Here is a 27,356-nt window from a genome sequence, read left to right as displayed (position 1 = left end):
GACACGGCATCAAATCTACGTAGAAGACACCTCGTAGAGTCATGGTACATACAAACAACCTCTAACAACATCAATAGGTCCTTAGGGGCACTTCCAACTTTATATATTACCGGCCTCCAAGATGTTATAACAGACTGCGCACGGCACGACCAGCCTACTAAGACCAATGAAAAAGAAAAAGAAGTCGCTCAACATCTAGAAGAAGAAGAAGCTACTGTCCTTCATTCATCCCCCTGAAGAAGAAACGAACGGTTTCGAAACGTAGGGTCGCTACTATTTCAATTTTTGGTTGGCGGATTATCTTATCTCTTTATTATTTACCCAACCAGAGAGAATTCTCTCAAACATGTTTACCTTCAAATGTTTCTTTGGGTTAAAATCATTTCATTCAACATTTCTCGCGTAATCGGTGGAGAGATTTCCTTAACATCTCCGGATCGCCTGCTGTCAAAAAACAGCAATTAACGCAATGGAGGATTGTATGCGGACGCGGCAAAAAATCGAGCAGAAAAGATTTCTGCAAGAATAATATTTTCAATTCCCAACCTACACGGGTCTGTGAGGCGACATAGCGGCGGCTGGGCTGCCGTGCCCACTGCAGCTGCAAGGAACTGGCGTTCTTCTTAGAGACAGCAGTGGCGCTGCCTCGTGGCGGTCCTCTGACGTTATCGTGCCCTCAGAAGCTGTGCTGAAGGTCTTGTCCAGCCAATTGAGCATCGTCGATGTTAGCACGATTCAGGCAACTTTTGTGGGCTCCCGATAAGATGCGTACTTTGCCCGTGGCGATGAGCAGGCACCCGGACAGGATCTGGACGGGTAGATTTGTGTTAGGCGCAGTGTCGCAGGCGTTACCGATAAAAGTAACGAAATACTTTACTCGTTTCTTGCAAAATAAAGGAACGCGTTACCGCTATCGTTAACAATAAAAAGGAACGCACGTTACTTTTAAGCCACTTTTTATTTATAAATTGACGGTCAAAGCAAAATTGTTCTTTTTTTTTTTTTTTTGGCCGGGGGGGGGGGGGGGGAACTGTGTGTTGACACTGGGACAAAGGCCGTGCGCGTTAAGGGTTTTGCGAATCTGGGACTTTTTGCTTGAGGAAAAGAATGACTAAAATTTCAAGGTATGCGGAATGAGTGAAATCATTAAAAACGTGGCGCCTATACTTCGTTTCATCGTTATTTCAGGCGCAGCCGAAGCGACGAGTTAATGGATCAATCACGGAGCATCAAAAGCGCGAGTCATAGAGCCTTTTTTTATTTACGATTGGTTCAGCGATGATAGAAAACGTACAATGACATTACAAACACCATGATAATACCCAGTGGATCGGTGCCCGAGCGGGCTAGCTCACACCAGCTCGGAGCACGTGGAGCGAAAGCTCGCGCTGGAGAACCCAGGTATCATAATTCAGAGAGTCTTCAGGTGACATCCTACTATGACCTCCAGAGCTGGGCCAACAAGGCACATGCTTAGAGCAGTCGCCCACTTCTCTTGCGGCCAATCTTGCCCCTGAGCTACACGCTCAAATCTCCTCAAATACGAGTCGAGATCGTCCCTTCTGTCATCGAAGGGAGGCATAAGCTTGTGAGGACTAGGAGATAGCGATATAGATGCGCGACGTGACCCTTCACTGCCATCTGCTCGTCCTATCTCAGTTGCGCTAGCCTCTGCAAGACGAATCTTTAGTTCGATAATGCGTTGCTCACTTTCTGCCTTGAGGCGCTGTGCTTCCCTCTCAGCAGCCCTCTCTTCTCGTTGGCGTGCTCGCTCCTCGTCCACCCAAGACCTCAACTCCGCTCCTGCCAGTCTCAACTCAGCGCCCAAAGACATTAACTCTTTAACCTCCATTCTTATTAATTATTGTTACGTTGAAAATTGAAGGAACAGAATATTTTGTCCTGTCGCGGACGCCAGTTAATTGCAGCGAGGTTCTTTGTGGTTAATAATTGACAAGATACAATGTCAATCGTTTTTCATAAAAACTTGTATTTACAAAAAAAATCAAAGAGTTCATATGCTTATACAAAAAAAGAAAAAGAAAACTTAGTTAAAGAAATGAAAGAAAGGAAAACGCATCAGTCACCATGTCTTTGAATTCCTCTGCAGCAGTGTGTTTTGTGCTGTCGTTGTCGGCCCACGGTTCTGGCGGGAAGTCAGGAGCGGGAGCGGTTGGCTTCCGTCGGCGGCCCCAGAGTTACCGCACCAAGGGCTCGCGCTGTAGGAAGCCGGGGGCAGCGTAGGTTTCTATTCGCTGCCCTCGCTGGAACAGGCTGCTGGTCAGACAGTAGGAGGCCGCCGATTGCCCTGGCCGATGGTGTCGTTCCGCTCTCTGCACGTTCTCTTCGGCCAGTCCTTTCACGCGCTCTCTGCACGCACTCTCATAACTTCCCTTCTTCGTCATCTTCCTTTCTCCCTCTGGGCCGATCCATGGGTTGACTTGCACTTCTTCTTTTCCACATTGAGTCACATCATCACACCAGGGATCCTCGGCTCAATCTCCACCCCTGCACGTTTCGATCTGGATGAGCATCGTACCGGCGTGCGGTCGTGTACCACTACTGCGTGGTGCACGTCAAAGATCCCAGGCTAGCGGTTGTACTGCATTGGCTAAATTTCTCATCTACAGCAGGGAGACTCGTAGCCCGTTGAGGCAGACCAAGTTCTAGGCCGTATAAACATACAGATACTTCGATCTTCTTTTTTTTTACGCTATCTGAATAATCTTATCGGCTGATAGTGTCGGCCGCGTTTGGGTTAAGGCAAAACAAAGTAGAGAAACGCGAAACAAAATTGTAGGTGTACTTCTTTTGCAGGTTTTGGGAAGTATAAATAACGAGTAAGGTACCTACATTACTCTCTACTCAAAATAAGTAGCGTAGGCACGTTACCCGTAACTGTTTTGAAAAGGTAACAAGCACGTTACTAGGTTACTAAACAAAGTAACGCGATACCTCATACATTAGTCACGTGACATAGTAACGGCTGGGCTCCCGCGTCCATTCGTCACGACTGGGTTGCCGTGTACAAAATACACTACAATATTGTGGAAGCAATATTGAACGATAATCACAATGCACACTACGTCCATTTTATATATAACAACAACAAAAGACATAAACATATATACAGGGTGTTTCCGGAAACGCGGACAAATTCGCTACTGCGAAAACTATCCATCGCAGAGAAAAAGAGGTTGGTATCGTTGTGGTCCGTGTCAAGGGGACTATCAAGAAAAATTATGAGTGTTCAATATAACTTGGCAATTAACCAATTTTGTGTCATTAAATTGTTAAATATAGATTTTCTAGGCATGGTTTCAATTAGAACCTTGCTGGGCCTTATCGAAAACTACTAAATGCACCCCTATTCCAATTATATAAGGAACGCGTGGCATTCTTTGGTCGGTCGGGACAAATACTCAATTTAGACGCGTTTCCGGGTTTCGGTTTCTTATCGGAGCTGCGAAATGTTTTCATATATGTCTCGTATATCCTCCAGCAGTGTTGCTTAAATGTGGTGCAACGCAAATAAAAAACCTCTTATGTAGACAACATAAACATCGTACAGCCTCTCAACTGGTGGCTCAAAAGTATATTTCAAAAGAGCTTTGCATGTAACTTATATGCCGGGTGTCCCAGCGAAGGCTTTCAAGTTTTCCATCCAATAAAGTAATAGTAAAAAATATATTTTGGGGGTGAAAAAATTGCCAGCTACGCCGGATGTCTGGGACTGCAAAAATATATACTAACTGGCTCAATAAATAACTAAAACGAAATAAATCACGTTTTTTTTAAGCCGTGAAAATAGATATACGGTTTTAATTAGAAACTTACTAACCGTCATCACAAAACCCTTAATCAGCCGGGGTGCTAAAGTGTTTACTCGTGCCGCAGGCACAAAGTTGGTGATGCAAAAAACGGAAGATATTCATATCATCAAAACATTTCATATCATTTCGCTCATTAAAAATTTTGTGACTAAATAATATATAATTATTATTTAGAATATTCGTATTTCTTGTGCAATCCATTACGTCCAGTGTAACTGGCAGTCTGTTGCCGGAAAGTGTTTATTTGTTTTTCTGACCACCCTTTTCGTTAAAATGTTTCAAATTCTTCGTTCAAATACACAGACTAATGTCTTGTCATCAATGAATTCCTAAAGTCCGACTTTTCCACTAGTTTAATAAACAACAAATATAATCGATCGAACAATCGTTACAGCTGCAGTGGACTCTCGAACATAGTGGAAGTTTCCAATCGGATAAACTAGTCACACGCGCACGCGCACTAAAGCAAACGCAAAAAACTACTATAAAGAAACCATGTAATTGAGCCTTATTCCAAACAACTGTCAACTGACGTAAAAATGCAAAACAGCAATTTTTTTAGGCTTTTTTTATGTGATCTTTTAGGAAAATATTAAACACTCTTTTACCACTTGCAACTACGTGTCAATTTCAGGGCTGAATTTTACTCTGAAATTAATATCACTGAGTATTCAAGTAGTTATTGCGGTTGCGAGGGGCAGCTATAGGTTATATTTCATGGGCAGTGAACACACCATCGAGTGAGGTTTTATATTCTGGATATTAGTTCCAGCATTATGCTAAGGATATCGAATATCCTCTCAGCATAATGCTGGAGCATTTTACCAGTGAGAACAAGCAAATCTATGCTTCATGGAATCTATCTATATTGACCAATACTCCTGGAATTCTTTTTTTTATACCTCGTTTTTTCCACAATTTTTTTGCTTGCTTATATAGGGCGCCTACATAATTAATGCGAGTTTTTGGCAAGCACAACATTGAGAAGTTTCTCTTTCAGAGTGTGCGTAGCTTGCAGAGACTCGGATTCAGGAGCTGCAATAAAATTGTTCGAAAGGCCCGCAGAAATACGGCTCCCAGTCATCAATTTATATTTGAACACCGTGTCGAGCCAGTCCGTCTTATTAACTGAAAGCATTTCGCATGGCAGCTGAAACACTCCCAGCTTTCATTTGTCACCCGAATGGAAGTTTCGTTTAATGGTATTTCGCAACCTTCAATGTACATGTTAAAGATATTTTGAAGCCCTAGAATGTCAGAACCAGGGTGAAAAAAATTATGATTTTTAAACAAACTATTTAAATCAGATCTTTTTTATTAAATCAGATTTGTTTTATTTAAATCAAACTTATATCTTAAATTGACATTTTGTTACTTTTTTCTTTTTATATAATAAACCATTATAGGCTCATTTTTGACGTGCCCTAATAACTGAAAACAGGGCGGAAGTGTGTTTACTGAAACTTGAGCCTTAAAATAAAGCTCAAAAGCTCCTTATGCAAACTACATGAGACTTTACTAAAATATTAAGGTGGACTAGTTGGATATGAACTTTAGATATGAATAGAGCGAAGGTCAAGTACACACTGACGGAACCAGCGCTAGCTCGCAACTCTAGTTTTAATATTCATACAGAAGACGTCTTCTATGTGAATATCAAAACGACAGCTGTGAGTTAGTTCCGTCAGTGTCTACTTGACCTTCCCGCTATTTATTTCTAGAATGCATTACACTTCATGTTGGAATAAACAAAGCTTGTTTTTTTAGAAGTTAAACTTTATTTTTCATAGTACATCAACAAAATATGATTTGCTCTTAAATGTTTATTATGCAAAAATATAGGTAAAAAACTTTTTATCCCATGAACAATCAAGAACAAAAAACTAACACAAACAAGAACGTATATATACAAAGCTAGAGAAGCCATTTCACTGACTGCTGACTAAATTATGCTTCGGTGCAGTTTTCATTCAATAGTTCCTAAAGGAAACCAGGCGTTCTAGCTTTCTGAACGCCCAAGTTATTTCGGAGCTCGGAGTGCACTAACCCAAACAATGAAAACATTTTTGTTTTTCAATTCCAGTCGTCGATGTGGCGCTCGTGAGAAGCTGAGTTATAGTCTCAAACTGCTGTCGACTCTCCGAGACAACTGCCCTGACATCTCCTCCAGTCTATAAGCATAAAACTTCTCAGCACCTCTTCATTGAACAGGGTTGTGGTAAACGATGAAGTCCGGGCTTGAAACCCCACGAGGGTGGGCAAGAATCCTGTCCCAGATTAAGCCTCTCCTGCAAATGTAACAGCCTGTCTTCTCTCATTTTAAGTCAACTGGACTCGATCCACTCGTAGAGGATCAACCATCGCTCGAAAAGTGCATGGGAATCACTGCCTGTTATACCGTTGCCGGAAGCATAAAAGATTTGTGGCGGAGACTAGACATTATTTAAATTTTTTTCCAAGGTCTTTTCAGGCTTCCACAACCTCTGGGAGGTTGTGGTATGAACGCTGAGCGAAATCTAAGGCAACTGCGATATGCTTCATTGTGCTGAGCATCTCTTCTGCACTTGACTTCATTCGTACATACTTGACACTTTTTGCTGCACGGCGCTGCCAATTTTCTGTTTGTTTTCGACACAAACCTTTATTAAAAGTACTAAGTTTTACAAATAATATTCCAAGCAGTCTATCGAGGTATTCGAGCGAACCTCAGAAGGGACAAAACCACCGGAAAGAAAGGACAAAACCAAGCGCTTTTAACCCACCTCTTTGTCCTTGTTTTCCGCAAAATGTTTTTTTTCTTAAATATTTCAACCCGTGCACGACCAATTCTCTCACAGTTGTCAGCTGGAAGTATATTGACAGCAAGTTGAGAAATTCCGCGGACCAGCCATAAGCCAGAATGCCTGTTGAACACTCACTCTGCAAACGTCTTGTGATTTTCACAATGTTCGCTGCGTTTGCCGTAACAAAACTTCTCACCTTCCATTTGCTCTCGTTCACACAGGTTTTTACGGCGTTTGTTGCGAGCTCACCGAGGTAATCTGAAGTATGAGAATGTCCTGTGGTGTAAATAGTATCAACCAGAAACATTGACGCGGATCACTGGTTCATTGTGCACGTTTGACCTTCCGTCAATGCTCATAGTGACAGCCTTGTTGTGCAGCTGGAAATATGCTTTGGCTTTTTCTTCAAGGTAAACTTCGTTCAGCAATGCATTTCCGACTGAGTGTCGGGAAAGCGGCTTGTACCTGGAACGCAGCATTTCATGTTCATGAGTGTAGCCAAAGTGCGGGCGCTCAACCGCACGAAACGATGTCTTTGTGGTGAACACAAGTCTAGCTACTTGCTTGTCTAAATCAGACTTGAAACTGGCAGTCGTTTGAACGATGAAAGAGCCCAAGGGTTTTTGCGATGCTTTGAGGTCCTTGGCTGCAGGTCGCCGTATGCTTGGCGGACCTCTTGCCCCCTCTTGTGAAGACTGGCCACGGCTACTTTAGCTGCTTTCTGAACCAATAGAAAATAAAACTCAAAAATAAATATTACGAAAAAGAATACTGTTGGCTTTCGCTCTCAATTTACAAATACTAAACTGATTCAGATAAAACCTGATGTTGCCACGTCGTCTTCAAGGGCGAACAATGGAGATTCCATGTGAGAATCGCTTCCAGCGTCCTCTTGAGCACCTTGAGTAGGACATACGCTCAAATGTTTTTTTGCAGTCGCTCTATCAGAGCCTATATTCCCTTGTCACAACTTCTGCAAGTTTATCTTTCCCCCTTGCTCCTCCTTTTCCTCTAAAGATGTTCCCACAGAGCAGGTTTTTGACCCGGTATCCTGCTTACGTGACTCCCAACAGATTAATGTCCAACACCTCACTACGAGTTGTTTCCCGTCAGCTTCGGGTAGAGCACCAGGAAAGGCGTGTGTGTGTGTGTTGGGGGGGGGGGGGGGTAGTTATTGAGTTTACTCCGAATGTGCGAAGCAGCAAAAGAAAATTGGGGTCATTGAACTTGCGCTTAGTTTACTGGTTAGCCGTCAACAATTTTTTTGTTTTTCTTTACCGTTGTGTTTACCACGGTACAGCAGTGTGTGCGTGCGTGCGCGCGCGTGTGTGTGTGTGTCTTTGTCCACGCGTGGGGGCTTATGCACGTGTGCGCGTGTTTTTGCGTGAAATCGCTAGTGCGTGTGTAATCAAGTTTCAGAGTTGCCACTCTGGAATCGCAATCATTCCGGAATCATTCCGCAATAGACCCTTTCCGGGATTCAGTCTGGCCACTTTTATCACTATCATCATCATCTGAAAACGGCCTATGTGCTATACTAATGGCGGCCTTCTGTTTACTGATGAAGGAAGAAGTTGAAGATGCTCCTAAACAGATGATTCGAGGGCTATATCATTCTAGATGTTAGCGCGGTGTGAAGCAGGAATTGGACGCGAGAGCTGCGTAAGGGTTCATTTCTAGCTCTGTCCCAGTCAATCTGTTAGTAGCACACACTCGGCTTCAAAGCCCCTTGATGTATAGAACTCTATCAAGACGTCTATGTGGGTTGGCGCTTCGTTCCGAATGGCGGCATTTGTTTCGCCATCGACACTAAAAGAGACTGAAAAATAATTGTAGTGTAGTGAACATTCCCGTTTACCGTTGACCTTTAAGTGACGGTGCCCCATTAAATACTGCAGACCACAGGTTTATTGCTGCCATTAGTATAGTGAAAGATAAACTGCCATTTGAGTCACCAGATGGCACTGAATTCCGGAAAGGGTCTATTTCGCGACCCCGGGAGGGAATGGAAATGAAATGGCGGCAGCGCTGCGAGGAGTGGAATGGGAATGGAATTCGATGCAGTTAACGTTTGTTGTTGTTGTTCCTCCTGGTGGTGTGGGAGGCAGGTTCCGCTCCGATGGTCTGGAGCGTGGTGGCAAGAATGTCGCTGAGTGACGGGTCGACTCGCTGCTTGTAGAGAACTATGTGCATGTATTTACACTCTAGTTACAAGTCCCAACTTGGGAGACCATCTTCCCTCTTCTAAACTCTCGACCCCCGTCCCCAATTTCTCTCCATCAAATCCAAAGTCCGATTCTCCGAAAATCCTCTCCGCTCTCTTTTTGTAGGCCCGTATGGGCCTCCTTTCCCCTCAGGAACCGATCAACCTCTTCAAATTCCGCCACTCACACGGGGTACACTGTTCTCCAATGGTCGGCGAGCTGTCATCCTGGCGCTTCAACCGCCAAACTGAAATTCCTTGTAGGGTTGTTCTCTGCTATTTTCCCAGCCTAACTGGCGCCAACCGCCAAATTATTTCATCGGGCGAAAAGGACAATTTTACACTAAGCGGCAAAACCCTCTACACACACGCACATTCGGTTATAAGCCACAAGCATCTTCAAGCGCGGGCTCTCCCGGTCCCGGTCCGAGCAGACTCCCAAAATCCGAGACGTTTCTTAACAACCGCGGGAAAGCGGCTCCCGCATTGCGGCCGCTCTAGCCCCGCCGACAGAAACAAAGAAAGCTTTAAAAAAAATGCCGACTGAACTCTGGAAAGATAAACTTTCCTAAAAAAAGAAAACACCCTAATTAATAAGCACAATTTCTGTATACTTAACTCCTCCCCACCAAGACTGTTGCGTTGTCATTTGATGTAAGCGCAACATATATTCCTTCCCCGAATATCGCACTGAAAAATATTCGAACCGACCGCTTGGCCCCACAGTTAACCAAAATCAACAACGTCAACATTACGCTTTAAAGATTTACCAAGCGCTCATCCGTAAATGTCAACAGAATCAAACGGCACTGGTAAAAAAAATTACAATTCCAAAACCAGAAATACTAAAACGGCGAACACACTGCCGCCGCAGGCAAAACCTCTGAGCATACACCACAATGGGCGCACAAAAGAAAAACTGTCATGATAGCTCCCATGTTCAAAATCACACTGCCACCAACGATCACACACAAGTTGGACCCACTCTTGTACATCCCAGGGTCCTACAAAATCAGTGGTGGGAGCTCTCAAAACTGTGGCATAATGACCACGGCCTAATCATGCCTGTCTAGCCTCGACATGCTTACCAGCGCTAAAGCTACGAAGCACGTTCAACTACGTGCGGACACTCAAACTTCTCCCGCAGAGATATAAAACCGGACACAAAAAATATATTTCGTAGAATATAAAATATCGACGGGCCAACCGACGAGCAAAATAAAATTGAATCAGGAGGGCAGTGAGATAAAAGTAGACTAAAGGCGAAATAAAAACATAATAGCCTGGCTAGCTACCCCCCTAATCGTGGCCGTTTTGTCGTCCATCTCGTCGCCGTTAAAGACGTTGTGAGGACTGCCTTGGGCGGCGCGCAGTCAGTCGCTTCCGCGACACTCGCTGATCCCGAGCTCAAACTGGAAGTCTGCTGTTCACGCGTGCGAGCTCTGGGCACTGACCGGTGTGGCTTCCTCCTCTCCCTTGTGCTCATTTCGCGCCTGCCGTTCCCGCAGCACCTTGCGTCCAGACTCCCCTTCTGGAGTAGCTCGACTCAACCTTCTTCCCGGGAGTCGCCCTGCGATGCACCGCCGTCTTGACCTCCGGCGACGACATGGCCGTGGTCCCGAAGTCCGTGCCTCTCCGCAGTCGGAGCTTCCGTCTCGACGCCTGGATCGGGAGGATCAAGACCCTTTTCGCCGTCCTCTCGCCGTCGTCCACGTTCTCGCCGTGGTCGTCTGCGTCATAGCCCGGAGCCGATGCAGGGTCGGACCCGGAGCGCCTCTCGACCGCCGACTCCGACCTGTCGCAGCTCCCCTTGCGCAGCTGCTTGTTTCCAGCCTGGGGCGGCCCTTGCCTCCCCAGTACTGTGGTGACCGGTGCGCTGGGGTTCCCTGCATCCCTGCGCTCGCTGTCGACAACCAGGTTCGTCCCCTCGTCGCCGCCGTCACCATCGCTACCGCTCTCGTTCTCGCCTCCTTGCGTCACCGGATCACCGGCGGGTGCATCTGCCTCGTTGGCGCCAGCTCTCCTCTGATCGTGCTTCACCACGCGGCCGCCGCAGTCACCGCCGTGTGCGTTCTCCTCGCGGTCTTCTTCCGGGTTTCAAGCTCCTGCCGCTCGTCCAAAATTTCGGGTAACCCTTCGTCGTCGTCCGTCTTCCTGGTGGACTTTTTGTGGCCCTTGCCCGTCTGAACCGCCGGCACGACCTCGATGTCGCCGCAGTCATCGCCGTTCGCGTCTGTCTTTTGTTCGTTCTCCGCGGTTTCCCACTCGAGCACCTCATCCCCCAGCGTGTCCCCTGGTGTGTGTCGGAAGTCCTGGTCTATCTCATTTTCCATAACTTTTTTTTTTTAATGTTTATTCACGTAAAGATGTACAAAGAAATGTCTGATTAGTCATCTGGATCCATAGCCTACATGGCTAGTAATGGATCCATTAAAAAAACATTCACATTTAAAACAATCCTATATTCATTCACACAATCTATACATAGCTGCACAAATAATATAACTACTAGTACGGAGTTAACAGGGTGAGTTGTACACTTCAGATGAAATAAATCGTTTTAATGAGAGTACAAAATTTGTTGCTAGTTTTATATTACATGAAATGTTATTCCATATCTTCGCACCAATGAACGATATTAAGCGGCGCCCATAAGCATTGTAAGTTATCGGCAAATTAAGGTTATTATAATGTAGTTGTCGGGTTTCACGTTTTGGAAAATTGAATATAGAAGAGTGATATGGAGTATTCTGGGTTAAAATTCTTTGGACTAAAGTGGCAGTCTTATGGTCGCGAGCTAAGTTGATGGGGAGTATGTTTAATTCACTAAAAAGATGCTTAGCTGATGCATGTATAGGTGCTGCTGCTATTATCCTGATTGCCCTTCTTTGCAGAATGGTAACTCTCGCTAGATATGACGCGTAAGTGAAACCCCATGATTCAACACAATAGGTTAAATGAGTATGAAACACACCGAAGTAAATCATGCGTAATGTTTGTTTGCTAAAATGTTTCCGTGCTTTCACTAATGAAAAGCATCCGAAGGTTAATTTTTTACATAGCTCGTCAATGTGGGGAGCCCAGTGTAGTGTTGAATCTAGGGTAATTCCTAGGTATTTATAAGTGATAACTTGATCGATGTGTAAACCTCCTAGATGCAGGTTACATGTAAATGATTGTTGTTTCCGATCAGACGCGAAAACAATGAACTTAGTTTTTTTAATATTTAGCACCAGCTTGTTGCAATTAAACCAAGTTATCGTATTTTTCAAGTCGTTATTTGCTAGTAATTCGGCCTCTTCAAGAGAATGATGTGATACTAGTAAGGCTGTATCATCGGCGTATAAAACTGCTTCGGAATGTCTGAGGCAAGCTGCGTAATCATTGATGAAAAGAGAGAAAAGTATCGGTCCTAACACCGACCCCTGTGGTACACCAGTTTTCACTATCGCGATTGTAGATTGATTATGGGAAATTTGTACAAATTGGGTGCGGTTTGTTAAGTAGCTACGAAAAAATTTGCCAGCTGACCCTCGAAAACCGTAACGCTCAAGTTTCTGTAAAAGAATGTCGTGATTAACAGAATCGAAAGCTTTTTTTATATCGAGGAATATGCCTATAGTAGTTCTATTTTTGTTGAGGGAGGAATTGACTATTTCTGATACGGAGTGTACTGCTGTGCCTGTAGAGAAGTTTTTCCGAAAACCATGTTGATTAGCAACCAAAGTGTTGTATTTCTCGACAAAGTTCATTATTCTCGCGGCAATTAGTTTTTCAAATAGTGTATTAATGCAGGACAGAATTGTAATCGGGCGATAATTAGCCAGGTCATTAGGGTCACCACTTTTGTAAATTGGTACTACTCGCCCAATCTTAAGTTTTTCTGGGTAAATTCCCGATAAAAATGCCTGGTTGAACAGTTTTTGTAGTGGGTAGCACAGGATGTCAATGTTGTCTTTCAATAGGTTTACCGAGATTTTGTCGTGGCCCATAGTTTTGTTTGATAACATTTGTCTGGCAACGCCAACAATTTCGGCGGCTGTTATTTCTACGTAAACAAATGTATTAATGCATGGGCTAGGTAGGATAATTTTTGACGTTTCATCTGATACTGCAGCTGAGGATGTACCTATGCTAATGAAAAAGTCATTGAACATTGACACAAGGTGCGCTTGATCACAATTAAGAATGTTCAAATCTGGTAAAATGTTACATTGTTGAGAGGACTTCATTACAAGGTTAATTGTGCGCCATATTTCTTTGGAGCTACCGTTAGCTTTTGCAATACGGCTGCTAAAATATTGCTTTTTACGCTTCCGCATGGTGGATAGCGATAGGTTCCGTGCAACTCTAAACTTTTCCCTGTAATAGTCGTTGTCCTTGTTTTGCTTCATTTTGTTATACCAGTGTTCCTTGAGCCTAATTAACTTCAGTATCTCCTCGTTCATCCAGGGACAAATGGGAGAATAAAGCTGTGCTGCCCGGCGAGATACGAATTTGTGTGATATACAACAAGATTTGAACAGTGTTGAAAAGGTATCATATGCATTGTTAGTGTCGGTAAAATTGATCTGAGAAAAGTTTGTCTCCTGAAGGGACCTTTTAGTTGCCTCGTAATTCCACCTTGATACACCATGGCCGACTGTGGGTTCTTTTTGAAGGTTCTTTTCTGCATTGGGAGCGACAATAAATTTCTGAATTTCTGCAGCTTCCCTCTCGAAAACCGATCGAGCCTGCAATAGTTCTTCGTACACCTCTGGCGTAAGTAACACTCCCAAACTGTCCGACAACTCGTCGGTGATCGCACACAGTGTGAAGACTTGCTGGCCCGTACTTTCTCCCTCCACTACTAGACTCAGTGGCACGTATGCCAAATCGGCAGTTACCACCTTTCCGAACGCTCCTTTCAACTTGATTGTTCCTTTACGCTGTTCTAAACACGCCGCAGGAACCGTTTCCAATCTCAACACCGTAATCTCTGTCCCGGAATCTTGGCAGGCCTTCAAAGGTCTGTCTGCCACTACGAGATCAACCCACATGAGGCTCATACCGGCCCTTTCGACGCATGCTTTAGCTGTTTCCGTTGGCACACACGCCACTTGGGCTACCAATTTTCGTGGGTCATGTTGGTTTTGGTTCCCCTGACCTTCGTCTGCTTGCCTTCGTGATTGCTGACAGTTTCTCTGGATATGTCCCATTCAACCACAACCAAAACGAATCGCCCTCATTCGGTCCGCGCCGCGTCCCTCACCGACAGTCGTCGTCGGCACAGTCCCCCTCGACTGCCCATCTCGCCGTCGAACGGGTGCGTTGTCCGACGCTTTCTCCCTGCCTTGAGACTTTCTCCAACGACGGCTTTCGTCAAAGTTCTCTGCCAGCTCAACTACCTCCTTTGGCCTAAGCCACCCTTTCGTCTCATTTTGGAGAACGTAGGTTCTTACCTCGTCTGGCATGACTTGCTTCAACCTATTTGACACCATGAGGTGCTTCAGCTGATCCAGAGTCTGAATTTCGCGACTGTTCAGATAGTACAAAACGAATGTCTCCAGTTTCGTGGAAAATTGTGTCCACGACTCGCCGTTCGTTTTTTGAGATGTGAGGAATAACCTCCGGTATTCCTTGGTGGTCATCTTAAGCACCCTAAGAATTTTGTCTTTCAATTCTAGGTACGGCATTATCCGTCCGTCTGACTGATTCGCGCTGAAAGCCCTCATTCTTTCCGTTAGAAACGGAAGAATGATCGCCCCCTGTACTTCCGCTGGTATGCTCAGCGACGCTAACAGCGTGTCTACGTTCTTGAACCACTGTGGGACCATGGACTCGGCCTCTGGCATCTAAGCTAACACTGCGCGAAGCTCCTTTGCGTATTTGGACATCTTGCTTCTTTCGCCATCGTCTTTTCCGTCGCGACACGACTTCTCCTCTGCCTGCTTCGCTTTAATTTGTGCGATCTGGGGTTCCAGTTTTAGAGCTACAATTTTTAGCTTGAGCTAGTTCTCGCTCTTACTCCCTCCACCTTACGACACGTCGTCCAGCATGGCCGGGCTCTTACCGCCGCTCTCACTCATCGCTCCCTGAGCTCCTTTGGTCATCGACCGAGTCACCACTGACATGTGAAACACGGAGGAAACAGAGATCAGTCCCATCTGTGTCAGTGCGCCGCTCCTGAGGCGATAACTCTCCGGTGTCGCTGGATGTCATCCGCCGGAGTCGGTCTTGGGCTCGGGTACGGCTGATCCGTACTTCGGGTCGAAACCCACACAACTTTCCTCGTAGACGATGTTGCGTCGTCGATGCACGTTGGACCGCAGCACATGAAGCTTCTCGCGTAGGTGTTGCTCCGTCCGCTCGTTCTCTTCGGGTCGTAACCCACAAGGCCTCTCACGAGAATGTCGCCTTGTACTTTTCGGGTCGAAACCCACAAGGCCTCTCACAAGGATGTCGCCTTGTTCTCTTCGGGTCGAAACCCACAAGGCCTTTCACGGGGATGTCGCCTTGTTCTCTTCGGGTCAAAACCCACAAGGCTTCTCACAGGGATGTCGCCTCGTCAACCTCGGGTCAAAACCCACCAAGATTTCTCACGGGGATGTCAACCTGGTCACTTCGGGCCGGAGCTCACAAGGCTTCTCACGTGGATGTTGCCTCGTCCGCCGTTGAGCCGAAGCTCACGTACTTGCCCGCAGGTCGCCGCCATGTCGTCTCACCGGAAATCGCGCCACCATCCTGCCGACTGCGCCAGTTAACGTTTGTTGTTGTTCCTCCCAGTAGTGTGGGAGGCAGGTTCCGCTTCGATGGTCTGGAGCGTGGTGGCACGAACGTCGCTGAGTGACTGGTCGACTCGCTGCTTGTAGAGAACTATGTGCATTTATTTACACTCTAGTTACAAGTCCCAACTTGGGAGACCATCTTGTCTCGTCTAAACTCTCGACCCCCGTCCCCAATTTCTCTCCATCAAATCCAAAGTCCGAATCTCCGGACATCCTTTCCGCACTCTTTTTGTAGGCCCGTAGGTGCCTCCTTTCTCCTCAGGAACCGACCAATCTCTTCAAATTCCGCCACTCACACATGGTACACTGTTCTCCAATGGTCGGCGAGCTGTCATCCTGGCGCTCCAACCGCCAAACCTAAATTCCTTGTAGAGTTGTTCTCTGCTATTTTCCCAGCCTAAGTGGCGCCAACCGCTAAATTATTGCATCGGGCAAAAAGGACACTTTTACACTAAGCGGCAAAACCCTCTACATACACGCACATTCGGTTATAAGCCACAAGCATCTTCAAGCGCGGGCTCTTCCGGTCCTGGTCCGAGCAGACTTCCGAAACCCGAGACGTTTCTTAACGACCGCGGTGGAACGGCTCCCGCATTGCGGCCCCTCTGGCTCCGCCGACACAAACATAGAAAGCTTAAAAAAACAAAAGCAATGCCGACTGAACTCTGGAAAGATAAACTTTCCTAAAAAAAAGAAAACACTTTAATAAATAAGCACGTTTTTTATATACTTAACTGATGCCTTTTGCCCGGAATGGAGTGGGAATGAAATAGGCTCGGTTGTTATGCGAGATGTGTTGACCATCATCTAGGTCCTACGGGCCGACACAGCACCACTTAGACAGAAGGCCTCCACATGGCCTCCTCTCCCTCCATGATACGTCATCAGAGTCGGATCGCGCTAACTCGGCTATTGGGCCCGAACCCGGCCTTCGACGGGCTGATTGGATTGGACACGAGCCCCAGCCGAGCACTGACGCAGCACTCTTGCCCAATCTCACGCCTCGATCAAACTGACTGTGATGACGCGTGCGGAGGCCTTCTGTATATGTGGTATTGGCTGGTAGAGCAATTGGCTAGCGCTGAAGGTGACTTACAAGTTGATTGTCTCAGTGGCTCATCCTCCTTCCAGGATTCAAATAGTGTGTTCTTAGTCAAGCAGCTAATATCGACTAGTTGTACATAGACAATCTGACGCAGCAAGAAACACCAAAGCAGTTGTAATCCTACACGATTAGCATGTAGCTTTTAACCAAGGTGTCAACCCGAACTCGAACCGAAAACCAGAGCAAAGCTGTTAATTTTAATGGAACCTGAATAAAACTGTAACTGAAATCGATAATTTAGTGTTGAATCTGAGCCTGAAAGGAACGGTAATTTCATGTGGCGGTTACCGGCTCATCGGAAGCGGTTTGGGTCAATAAAATATGAGCCGCGCCTTCTTGTGGGTGGCGGCTCGAAGCCAATTCTATTGGCGACATTGGCGTCAACGGCTCAGTATTGACTAAACAAACGGCAGCGACGACAGAGAGAGAGCTCAGTAATAATAAAATAAATGGGTATATTTCACGTCTAAGCACGGAGCCCGATGAATTAGTAGCGAACTGCGCATTAGTAACAAATTGCGTTTCTGTCATCTGAATGCTATTACAGCTTCAATAAAACTCTACGCACGTTTCAATTGTTCTTTTTGCTTGAAGTGATAGCGTGTATTGATATATTGTGCTGTAGAGCATAGATATGGGCCTCATTTGTGGCTAACTTAAATGTCGCTCAGTAATAAAGTAAAAAAATAAATAAATCAAATATACTTTTATAATGTGAATAAAGCTACGTAGTACCCGTTACGAGTAAATAAACTACTCTGACCTCGATTATTCCTTGACGAAGACAAAAGTATCATGTACGTTTTCCCATACGAATACACACGAAGACTGGAAAAGTAAACTGGTTGCTTTCTGCTTCAATTTGCAACGGAAAGTTCCGTAGGCACTAGCGCCAGCTGAGCCTCTAGCGTTTATTGTAATAACTGTATGCTCTATGGTAGGCTGGATCGCGGATCGTGAGCCCGTCGGTGACACCACAGGCGGCCATTACTTGACACCAGGTAATACACGCAGGTTTATGGGAGAAACACACAAAAGTAGCAATATTGAAGCTTGTACTTTGTGCTTGAATTCGAGTATTTCATAATGTGCTGCGATCATTATATTGGGTGTTAGAAAATCGAATAGGTAGTTGTTAATCGTTCAAACGCCGATTTAAAAAAAAAAAAAAATCAAACGTACCTGAGCTCTCACGGCTAAGGTGGTAAGTTGGCTATTGTACTGGGGTAAACAAAGGAACTTGCGGTACCCGGGGAAGCGCAGAACGTAGTGAATGTCGAAAAACGTCCATGCTGACAGCGGCTTTCCGAGGTGAGCGAACTCCAGGTAGGAAAGCCTTGAAGCGGTCGTCTGCTAAACCCAACTCATAGAAACCACCACCGACTCCGCGGTAACTCTGGGTAACCCTCGTCTCATTGAGCTGCACCCAGACCTGTACACGTTACTGAAAAAAGCAACCGATTGCATTTACAATTACTTCACTCTAAAAAATAATCGATTACAATTACAATTACAGTCTCAGAAAAGTAATAAAAAATTACTTTAAAGCAATCGATTACTTCCCACGTTACTTTTCATACAACTTTTTCTTATTACGGTAGCACATATACACATTTAGAGAGGTGTTCCACATTTATACATTCCTTTTTTTTTTGTCCACTGCACCTTGTTCAGGTTCAGCCCGCAGTTGTATATCGAAGTTTGCGTCCGTCATCCGCAATCGAATCATGGTGTCATGAACAGAGCTCCTAGTTTCAATCGGCACAATTGAGTGAGGGATATTATTCAGGAACAAACATTAGGGACGAAGACATTAATTTGACAAACCCAATGAAATGTACTAAACAAAAACTAAAAATATAAAAGTCAAAAACACGTAGGAGCATGCTCATGAATTTGAATACAACTGTTTCCTGGTTAAAAGCTAAAAACAGTCCAAAGACGCGGACAAGAACGAGAAGGTAGACGAACAACAGCGGTGCTGGAAGTATGCCTGGAAAATAGAGTGGTCGGTAGAAAACTAGAGCGTGTCACCTAAAGCTGCCGAGCGAAACATGCTAAGCATCCCAGAAATTAAGAGCGTTATAATTAAACATTTTAAAATTGCGCAGTAAAATGATCAACATAACAAAAAAGCACGTTACGTTTACGTGCGTACGCAAGTTGGAGTTGGTCGCCCTTGAACATGAAAGCACCTTGAGTAACTGCCGACAAAGCAAGCACTCGAACGTCACGTTGACTTTATCTTTCATTTTTATAACAACGAGAAGAGCACGTCACCTCCGCCGTGTGCAAAAAAAAAAAAAAAGTATTGTTATTTGGATAAATCAATTTCCTCCGAAGTTGAAACAAACAAAATATGGAAAAGAAATGAAATTAAGACAGCGGGCCAACAGTGGATGTTATGAGCACTCAGAGCCAATCCAAGGCCTTGTGGGTGTCACGTGACCTGAGATAGGGGCCACAGCGACGCGCAGAAAGCGTATCACGGACTACCTCCACAGAGCGGGATTGGCTAGGATAGCTTGTAGCGTCCGCTGCGTCCGGACGTTAAGGTTGAGCGGAGTATAGAAACCTTCTTAGAGGCAAATCTTCTATAAAAAATTTTAAAAAATCAATGACAGGTTAAGAAAAGTTTACGAGGAAGAGAGGAGAAAGCAAACGGAGATACTTTGAGTGGAGAGGAGGTATCTCCTCTCTGTTTTGTTTTAGGTCATTTTGGCGAACAGAACACACAAACAACCTTTCGTGCTGGAGTCAGGCTGAAGACCGAGCCCTCGGTTATTAAAGGTAGGACGAAATAAAAGAAAAGACGCCTCGTGTTCGGGGCCCTGAGGTTACGCGAAGCGGGAAACGGCTCCGCGCGAACGGCGCTCGTCGTTCACTCTCGGGGACTTTGGAGCTCGTGAGCGTCGGTTACTCCATCTGCTTCATCTCCCCAAGCTTTCGTCTGCTTCCTCCTCTCCAGCTCGCAGATATTTTGCCTAAAACTGAATGACGCCAGCACCTCTCAACCCTCTCGCAAAAAAAAAAAAAAATATTTGAGTAAAATTTTAATGGGTAATTTTGTAATCGATTGCAGCAAGAAAGTAACTAATTACAAGGATCGTTACTCGTTAAAGAAAGTAATTGAACCGTTGCAAAGTTACAGTAAAATGTAATTGATTACAAGTACGTACAAGTCTGGCTGCAAACTCATTTCGCCCAGCGGAGTCACTCTCGACCGCAAAACATTTATTTATAAGAACTGTGAGGGCTGTAAGTTTTATTGTGTGCACAAGCTATTTTACGGGCTCCCCGGAACCAGCCGAAAGTTTCAGTGCCGACAACAGCTTAGAAAAGGCGGAAGCGGCATTGTTTCTCGTTCTTTCCCATAGAGTACCATGCATCAGCTTGTGTCAAGTGATGGCTGCCGGTGGTGCCACTCACCCCCAGCGAGACAAGCCTCGGTCCGCGAAACAACCCACTGCAACAGAGATCAGTGGGCGGGCTGAAGTTGTGAACAGAGACCCGCTACTGTGCTGAGAGGCAGTCTTAGATAGTAACGCGTTACTAGTAACGGGGTACTAGTAACGCGTTACTATTAACGCCTTACTGTAATTTTGTTACTTTTAGTAACCTGTAACTGTAACGAGTTAATTTTTCCGACATGTAACTTGTAACTGTAGTTCTATTACTTTTTCTGAGGTAACCATGAAAGCAACGACGTTACTTTTGTCGTAACTTTAGTTGTTTTTTTTCCTTTTTTTTAAACATATCATTGAACGCATACAATCTAGCTATTCCTTACACTTTCCAAATTGTCTGTTCCGACATTTCGAATGTCAAGTTGGTCTTGCACAAACTTGTGAATACGCCCTTTCTCGAGAGTGACAAACCGATTATAGCCATGTGTAGATTTGCTGAAAAACAAAATGTAGTTATCTTTACGCACGCTCTTGTACTTTGTGAGTGAACACTTACATCTTAGTAACTTGAAGCCGTATCTATGTTCCATATTTTTCTTTTTTTTTCTGTGCAAACGCTTTTTAATCGGGTGCATCAATTGTGAAACAACAATACACGCAGAGGGCACTGCGCATATTTCGTATTTTGATTAGCGCCGTTACTCCGGATTGCGCATGTTTCCTTTTCGCCATCAAACAACAAAGGTCGGACCCCGGCCGAAACGTCGAAACCTTCAGACACTAATTTCGAGAAGCAACTGCTGCTAGGTTACAATATGAAGTAAAAAGCATACTTTTTAATTTTACGGAATAAAACTTGGTGAGGGGTGTTTTCTAGTTTTTTCCGAAATGTAACTGCAACTGCAACGAGTTACTCTTTTGTTACGGTAACCGAAACGGTAACTTCGCTATTTTTTTCTGAAAGTAACTGTAATTGTAACGAATTACTTTTTAAAACTAACTTACCCAAGACTGGTGAAAGGATGATAATGGAGTGTGATATGGAATGGAGAGAAGGAAACCGGGAAGCGGTTTTCTTCCCGGCAGAAGAGGATTCTGTAGATAGGCGTTGAAGAAATGAAGGGCGCTGCTTATTATGTTCTAGCCTTTAGCTTTGAAATTTGTTTTTTTTTTCGTGGTTTTATTATCTGACGCTGATATTTAATACGTTGGGACACGGTAATGAGATGCGAGGACTTTGCCACGCCCTGCATCTCTTAACCTATCAGCTACTATAAAGTAGCCTTGACTGCGCCCTCACTATGGGGGAGAAACGAGGTATAGTAAACTAGGTTTCTTGCTTAAACTACCCCGATTGGACTGATTTGGCAAGAATTTTTTTTCACTTATGTTTCTAATCTTGCTTTCAAACCTTTGTTAGTCATGTATCACGTGTAGTCATGTATCACGTATTCCGCAGCTGGAAGGCTGTTGTAATTTTTTTTTTTTTCAATTAATCTTTCGGAGTACGCGTAGCTACCGGGGACATGGATTTAATGAAGTAGCGCTCGTATGTCCCCTAACAACTTCTGTATAAACACAGCACCGCGTCGCTGAAATGTAGTTAAGGTACGCGTCGAGGTCGTCCGACTCAACGAGCATTCCTCGATAGCGAAAGCAACTAGAGCATTTTTAAGCGTCTTCTTCGTCACGCACAGCCACTGAGAATGCCAACGTACCCCGCTAGAAGCCTTGGGATGGCTTTCATTATCATCGCTTTTCTGGTTACAGTAGCAGGTGGCTGCAAACCCTTCGAAACACGTAAGTGTTTCAACTATTCCTTTGAAGAGGATCTATGCGGGCATCACGTAAAGCCGCCGTACGCTGCTAATGCATTATACGAAAGATTGTCTGCACCAGGGTTGTCAAGTACCTAGGTACGAACAACTGGAGGTCGATATGAAGCTCGGAAAGCTGGAGCCAGACGGAGAGGTCTCAGCTGCTACATTCACCAAAGTATAGGATTAAGTTTCTTCTAGTCCGGCATACGACGCTCGATGTTTTGGTATTACTTTCGTTTCACTTGTTTTTGTTGTTCAGGGGACCCATTGCGTGTTCTCCAAGCCAAGTCCAACATGGGAAAGGTGCTCCGAGGTTGCAGCGTGGAATTTACTAAGATGATAAAGGAGTTGCCAAACGACGACTTCGAAAAGGTAGGACATTTCGCGACAAAGTTACAGTAGGCGCCATCGGGATGTTTTCAAACAAGCCCGCGTTTGCCCGCCTGGGCACTGCACATGCGCAAGAAGAGAGAAACGAAAAAGAAACAGATTCACGTGAGGCAAAGCGTCTGTGCATGCGCCGTGTCGACATCAGCGCCACCGCAGCGTCGTGACGTCAGAGCCACTTATACAGGGTGATTTTTTTTTATTTATTTTATTTTTTACAGGTTTGTTTGAAAAATATGAAAGACCTTTACAAATCTCTGTAAAGTGAAATTAGAGGGCAGCTCTGGAGGAGGAGGAGGGGAGGGAACGGAGGGTAGAAAATGCTCCTCTTCCTGCCCTCCTGCTCCTCCTCCTTCCATCTTCCTCCTCTCCCCTACTCCTCGTCCTCCTTTCTTTCTCCTCCTCCTCCTCCGCACGCGACGTCAATTTTCCCGCTAAATCTAGCGGAGAAACTGAATTTGTTCATAGGTGACGTGACACCAAGTCATGTGACGTCATTTTCCCCGCTAAATTTAACGGGCAAACTGAATTGGCGCTGAGGTCCCGTGACATCAATTTTACCGCAAAATTTAGTGGGAAAACTGAACTGGTGTTGAGAACACGTGACGTCGACTTTCCCGCCAAATCTGTCGGAGAAACGGGTTTTTGTTCATAGGCGACGTGACATCAAGTCATATGACGACATTTTTCCCGCTAAATATAGCGGTGAATTGAATTGGCGTTGGGGTCACGTGACGTCAAGTTTCCCGCTAAATTTAGCGTGGTTACGCCGACACCGCCTGCGACGGTGGCGTGAAAGCCGTGAAAGCTACACTAATGCGGTCTGTGCAGGTGAGCTATACCGCAAGGGGGACATCATATTGTGGAAAAAAAGGGGAGGGGGGCGGCTGATCGTCACAATAAGTACAATAAAAAACTAACATTTGGTCATTCATCTTTAATTAGTGAAAGTAAACATATAGTCGCAATAAGAAACTTCCCGAGCGTCATCGACAACCGCTAAAGCATGCCTCAATTGCCACAAGGCCGTCGGTAAAGAAACGTAGATAATAAGAAACGGAGAAACGGCACGGGCGCCTTATCGGACTGGCGGCGAGATTAGGGTGCCTACATGTCTGTCTGTCTCAGGGTGAAGACATCCATTGTTGCCCTGAGTGTGCCAACGCGTGACGCTCTCGCGCACTCGGTGCGTGACTTGGGCGGTAAAATGGCGCCTATGCATTAGCGTGTGTATGAAGGCACTCTAGGCGAGATGTTTCGGTGGCGCCCTCGTTCGGTTACCTTTCGTGACGTCATTACCTAGCGAACAATAAGTTTGATGGTGTTTGTAATGGGCATGGTGGAAGTCTGAAATCATAGCGCTTTCAAAGCAACACTGCCAACACCGTCAAAATTGAAGTTCTTACATTCCTCTTATTTCCGTCGATGAGACATCCTTTGATGACGTCAGAGTCAGCATTCGGCCAATTGTGGTGGGCCGACCACAGCGACGCTTTCGATTGCTCACGTCGCCAATACCCTCGCTCCCCCTGCACCAATGGCAACTTTAGCGTTCCACTGTTCTTCTCACAAGCTCCGATCGTTTCCTTTTTTTTTTTTAATATTTAGTTAATTGATTTTGTTGTCTTCAATGACGAGCAAGTTTTTACTCGAACCCATTCGTTTATTTTCACTAATTCACCGATTTAAGGTTAATGAACATATTTTAGCTAATTACCCAACTTACCGTGAGGACCAGTATTATGCCGCCCGGCCGTATAACTCCCCGTACTGGCGGGGTGGCGTCTGGTCGCGTACGGAAGAGGGCCGATCCGCGGTCAATGAAGAACGATACGAGCGGAAGCGTTCCGACACCTGCATCAATTAACGCCCCTCGATGAAATTCACGCTTCGCGCCACATTAAGAGGCTTCAGAATCCGTAACAGGAGAGGAAGCACTTGGAAAGCTAACTTTCTGGCATTTCTTTTGCCTTTCGCGCTCTCCTATTTTTATGTATTGTTTTCTCTTTTTTTTTTTTCCTTTTCTTTTTTTTTTTTTTTTTGGGGGGGGGGATTTTTTTAGGGCAGATAAGGTGCTTAAAAGAACACAAATCATGTCAAACACCAGGGTCGCTAAACTCGTCAAGCACAACGTTGTGCCCGAAGTTTGCGGAACGCGCTAATTGGACTCTCGCGACGCTGAAGTCGAGCCGAGCGAGGTGTCAATCATTCGAACGCTCATTTCTTTGAGAGAGGCAGAATGTAGCAAAGTTCATCGAGGCGCGCGTGCGGCGCGTGAGGGGCGCGAGGAGCCCGCTGATTGAACGGCTTCGCCGATGGCGTAGCACCCGTTTGTCCCTACATCCCTACGCCAAGCTAAAATTAATGCTTTGCAGATTGTCCCTAGGCGACCTGCTGACGCTCAAAATCCCTCCGAAGTTTGTGTAAAAAAGAAACCTCGTTTGTCGAAGTTGTCGCTGACGTCAAAGTGACGTTTCCGAACTTTGCGAGAGCCGTGGTTTGAGCTCGAGATCTTCGCTTCGGATCGAGGCGAGGTTAAAGTTTGTCAAGATGGCGGTGCCGTACGCTCCGGCCGAGCTTATCTTCCGCCACCGTCGGCGTCGCTCTGAGACCACCGGGGACGCCTTTCAACTCCCCGACGACGACTTTCGGCGACAGTACCGGCTATCGAAAGCCGTTGTGCGTTGACTGCGACGAGCTTCGTTCGGCGCCCGGACTTCGAGGCGGCGGAAAATCGCGTCTACCATGACCGTGGAACAACAAGTTCTCTGCGCGCTCCGGTTCTTCGGAACCGGTAGCTTTCAAGGCATGGTGGCGACTGACGAGCACCTGTCAGTCTCCCACTATGGTGGCTAGCCACCCTACTCCCACATGACTGTGAGCCGGGCTGTCAGAGTTCTTGCGGCTGCCATCGTTTTTTTTTTTTTTTTTTTTTTGTAATATCCGAAGATTTACTAATAAGCTGGTATACAATTCAGAATGTTGGGAAACAAAGAATGATCGGGGTAGTTCTTGGGTAGGGTCGAGTCTCCCGGCAGCCGGCAGAATTATTTCCCCGAAATTCTACTGGCAGTTGTCACTCATTGGTGGTCAAATCAGTTCATCGAACAACGTGTCACTGACAGATCGTTTCATCGGCACGCGATGTAATCACATGAAAGAGATTTTCTTTCGTTAGAGGTATATACACATTAAACATTTTCACACTTTTATACACGTAAGTGGGGTGTCCCATAAATAACACCCTAATAAGTGTAGCGATGGACCTTACAAAAGAAATGTAAACCTCACACCTCTAAAAATGTGTGATTTTTAAACACGTTTCTTAAAACGTGTGATAATGCACTACACCTTTTTATAAAGATGGAAAAGTACAATACCCCTTATCGTCAGGCACGTAGCCAGGGGGGGGGGGGGGGGGGGGGGGGGGCATAAGGCCGCCCCCCGAAATCTTCCATTTTGCTGGGGCCTCCTCTCCCCTCTCCCCCTCATAGAGCACTTTGTTATTAACGCCTGCCCCCCCCCCCCCCTCCCCCCCCCCCCCCCCCCCCTTAAACAAAATTCTGGCTACGTGCCTGCTTCTCGTCAAGGTGTAATTACCACACTACCTTTCTTTTTTGGGGTGTACACAGTGGCCCGGGACCCAATATAATGACTGAACAAATAAATTACACAAACGGGTCGCCGAAACAGCACGTTGCTTCTTGGCGAGTGTCGAGGCAATTTTGGCCGAAAACCGGCTTCAATATTGGCCGGATGTGCGGTTTTGCGCCTCGTCCCGACATCTGGCAGGTATATGTGTACCGATGCAAATAAACGGTTTATGTCTAATAGCACTGGCACCACTGATTTCTTAGGAGGCTAGATCGCGGATAGAGGCCTGTATTGCTGGGGTCGAGCGGCACCACCGGCAGTCATGGCTTGACACGGTCTAATGCATGCTATAGGAGAAACAAGAAAACTCAATTTTATTACGTTAGTAGGTTGTTCTCTACCATGAAACTTCTATCGTGTTTCCGCCAATAACAGTTAATATTGTGGGCAAGAATGTTAAACGCGTTAGAATACCAATCTTGTTTAACTAAATGTTGTGTGGTTGAGGGTCGAGGGCGACTTTGTTGGGCATTAACTGTGATGTGTTTAATGAGACAAGGGCTACCGAGAGTTATTGTGGAGTCATCCGTGATTCCGGAGTCATCAAAGCTCAGCAAACGATAAGGAAGGCCTTTACTGGGGACATTCGCATCGTTTTAACCGCTTGTGCATAGTACTTCATGGTGAAAGCTTTTTCTTTGAACTGCTGTGAGGGCTTCCGTGACAAACTTAAACTCGGAGCGTGCCATTCAGTCGCTGTACGTGCCATTTATTTTGCAACCGAAGCAAGCGACGTCGGTAAAGTCGGTGGCCCTCTGTCCCATTTTGTTTTTAATCGATGTTCGAACGTTTGACGAATGTCTATTTGATCTCCAAGCTCCAGATATAATCATCGCCGCACGTCATAAAATACTCGCCCTCGAGCACCGCACAAGCTTCCTATTTTTGCGTGTTTCTCCCTTAAACTTGCGTGTATTGCCTCATGGTGTAATACGCCAAAACAACAAGGACGAAAACGAAGTGAGATCTGGACAGGACGCGGCGTATTGCCTGTTGTCAAGCAAATGGCCGTTGGTGAGGCCAGTGGCGGGCTCCCGATCCGCGATCCAGACTTGCACTGTGATAGTTCTAATGCACTGCACCCGCGGAATGCTGCACGGAGAACAGGCCCCGAACGAACTTGCAAAATGCACCAAGTGCAGACTGATGCTGTCGCCATAGATGTTGTAGAAAAGTACCGACCTCAAACCGAAACTAGCGCCTTTTTGTTCGACGTGATGGGTGGGAATGCGAGAGCGCCCAGTCGCTGCCATCGTTTATCTATAAACGTTGGTTGCTACAACGTGTAACTTATATTTGCAATGACTTCCAATTAAGGAACTCGGCTGTCAGATATATCTACAGACGGCGTAAGTTTCCGAAACCAGCTGACTACAAAATAACATACACTTGAGGAA

At 45.6% G+C, this 27,356-nt stretch overlaps 1 pseudogene; it reads right to left on the bottom strand.

The window, feature by feature from the left end:
* Positions 1 to 14,653: 14,653 nt before the first annotated feature.
* Positions 14,654 to 27,356, bottom strand: part of LOC121838368 — a 50,431-nt pseudogene continuing 37,728 nt past the window's right edge.

The sequence above is a fragment of the Ixodes scapularis genome, unplaced genomic scaffold (assembly GCF_016920785.2).
Source record: "Ixodes scapularis isolate PalLabHiFi unplaced genomic scaffold, ASM1692078v2 PGA_scaffold0__279_contigs__length_252992795, whole genome shotgun sequence".
Taxonomy (NCBI): Eukaryota; Metazoa; Arthropoda; class Arachnida; order Ixodida; family Ixodidae; genus Ixodes; species Ixodes scapularis.
Note: the sequence above shows the minus strand (reverse complement) of the source record. Positions and strands in the feature narration are given on the sequence as shown.